Raw genomic sequence first — 2617 nt, forward strand, 5'->3', positions numbered from 1 at the left:
TTGCACAGCCAAGAAGTTGTCCAATGAAGGATTCTGACGATAGGTTTTCAAGGCGAGTCGTCGCTTCGCAACTTCCCGCGAGCATTCAGAATTCCACCAAGGAGGAGAACGGTGCTTCATTACCGTAAACTCTTTCTTCTTAGGGATGTTGATGCCAGTTGCGACGTTCATAGCATTGAGTAAAACTGGGTATGCATCTTCGTCCCGTAAGTCACGTCTCGTATTTGCGAGTGCCCGCCGAACCGTTTCCTTATAAGAGGCCCAATTGGCTTCCTTGGTTTTCCACGTACTATTAGAGTAACAGATGTGCGTAGTATCGACGTTGATGTTAATGTGAAACTCTATTGGGAGATGATCGGATCCCATTGAATCCTTTTTAACGCACCAATTAGATATTTCAGTAAAGCAGGGGGTGCAAAGAGTTACATCAACTGCGGAGGGTCTACGGAGAGGTGAAGTTATCGTAGTAGGAGAGCCATCGTTGAGTATCACTAGGTTATTATCTTCGATAACTCTTATCAAGGTCCTGCCGTTCCTGTCTGTCACGTCTCCTCCCCACGCTACATGGTGGACATTCACGTCTCCAGCTACGATAAAGGGAGGACGAATCTGACTTATTAATTGTCTCGAGTCTGCTACATGGTGGGCACTCACGTCTCCAGCTACGATAAAGGGAGGACGAAGCTGACTTATTAATTGTCTCGAGTCATCTTCCACGATACTGTGGTGGGGAGCGTTATATAACGAGACAACTGTAAAGGTTTTGTGGGCAGTTCGTGTCTCCACAGCAACTAATTCAAGGTTGGTGACAGGTAAGTGTAACGGGTGTGGTCGATGCGGCAGCGAAGTTTTTACCAGTATAGCTACGCCGCCCCACCCATCGAGACGGTCTTCCCTTACTATAGAATAATTTTGAAAGCGAACAGTTCGTTCGAATTTGAACCAAGTTTCACATAACAGAACGATATCAGGCTGACTTAGGAACAGTTCCCGTTGCAAGCTTTCTCTATTAGAATTAGCCGATCTCGCATTCCACTGCAATACTTTTAAAGCAGCCATAATTTAGGGAGAGAGAGATTGAAATATGCCAGTAACGAGGTGCCGGATATCGGAATTCTTCATACCACTATTTTGTCTCATGTTTTGCATAACAATATCAATCACATTTATTATCTTATTTATAAGTTCAGCATGACCTTGAGGCTGTCGTTGATTCGGCGCTTGTGGGGTTGCTAATCTGTGAGCAGCAGGCTGGTATGGATTTTGGCTGATAGGAGTGAATGAATGTTGCATGGGATATAACAGGCTGCGGTACTGAGACCACTCACGAACGTTACTTTGGTTGTTTACTTGCGCCTGCCGCCTGGGAGGCCGGTAAGTGACGTGTGTCTGCTGGGGCACAGTTTCACACTGAGTTGCGTCCCCACTTCCGCGTTGTTGACTCTGCATGCTTGCGGCGCGCAGCGGCGGGAAGAGTTGTGGGTTTTGAAAGTCCGGAGAGCTCAAATTCGTGGAGCAGGAATGATCGGAGCCGGCAAGTGATGTTGTGGAACCCGGGTGACGGATGCATAGGTTGGCATACGAGCAATAGACAGCGCATCCCTGAAGTCAATGTTGTTGAACGTAGCTAATTCTTGAGCTCGTCGCCGTATATGGTATTCCGGGCAGGAACGGTCCGTGGATGCGTGTTGTCCCCCGCAATGAGCGCAAATAGTGATAGGTGAGACACAGGATTCAACATTATGTGGACCACTACATTTAATGCATCTCACCTGAGATTGACATTGTTTGCTGATGTCCCGTAACGAAGACAATTAAAGCACTGCCGGACAGTTGGTACATAAAGGTCTACGGGACATCTTGTTCCGTGAATAGACACGGCTTCCGGTAAGGTTTGAGAGTCGAAGGTTAACAAACAGGACTGCAATTTAACGATTTGGTCTTTACCATATCTCTTCGTAAACCTCAGAACGCCTACAACAGGGAAAGGAGATTGTATGACTTCCAAAATCTCCGCTTCTTCAAGGTTGGTGTCTACTTTCCTGATTACTCCCAGCTTATGGACAACAAAGGAAGGAATGTAAGCTTCTATATTTTTTGACTTTAATACCTCACTGGTAACTAGGAAATTAGCCTTGTCTGGGGTTTTCAGTTCCACCTTAACTTTTGTTTTTCCTGCTGAAGAGATGTTAAGTATAGAATTCTTCACTTCTGGCAAGGAAATATGCAATAATTTCCCTAGTGCCATAGGGTGCAAGCGGCCTATGTCCAAACATTCCATGTAAACTACGAATGGTCCCCTATCTGTACGTTTGTAAAAGTTGAGGGACCTCGGAGTAGGTGCAGGTCCCACAGGAGGGGTGTTAGTTGCAGCATGTTGGTTAGGAGTGAGCCCAGAAGCAGTTGCTACAGGGGGTCAGCTACATTTGAAACGTGTCAGGTACAGGTAAGAATTGATTAGCGTCTGCTATGAAGGTTTTGGAATTTCTTAAAACCAGACTGACCTCACTTAGTCGCTTGTTTCTCGTAGCGGAGTCGTTGGAGGAATCCTGTTCCGATAAACCCATATGCTCTTCTGCCGGCTGTATTCCAGATTCTCCCGGAACAACTGCTAACG

The sequence above is a fragment of the Schistocerca nitens genome, chromosome 3 (genome assembly GCF_023898315.1).
Source record: "Schistocerca nitens isolate TAMUIC-IGC-003100 chromosome 3, iqSchNite1.1, whole genome shotgun sequence".
NCBI lineage: Eukaryota > Metazoa > Arthropoda > Insecta > Orthoptera > Acrididae > Schistocerca > Schistocerca nitens.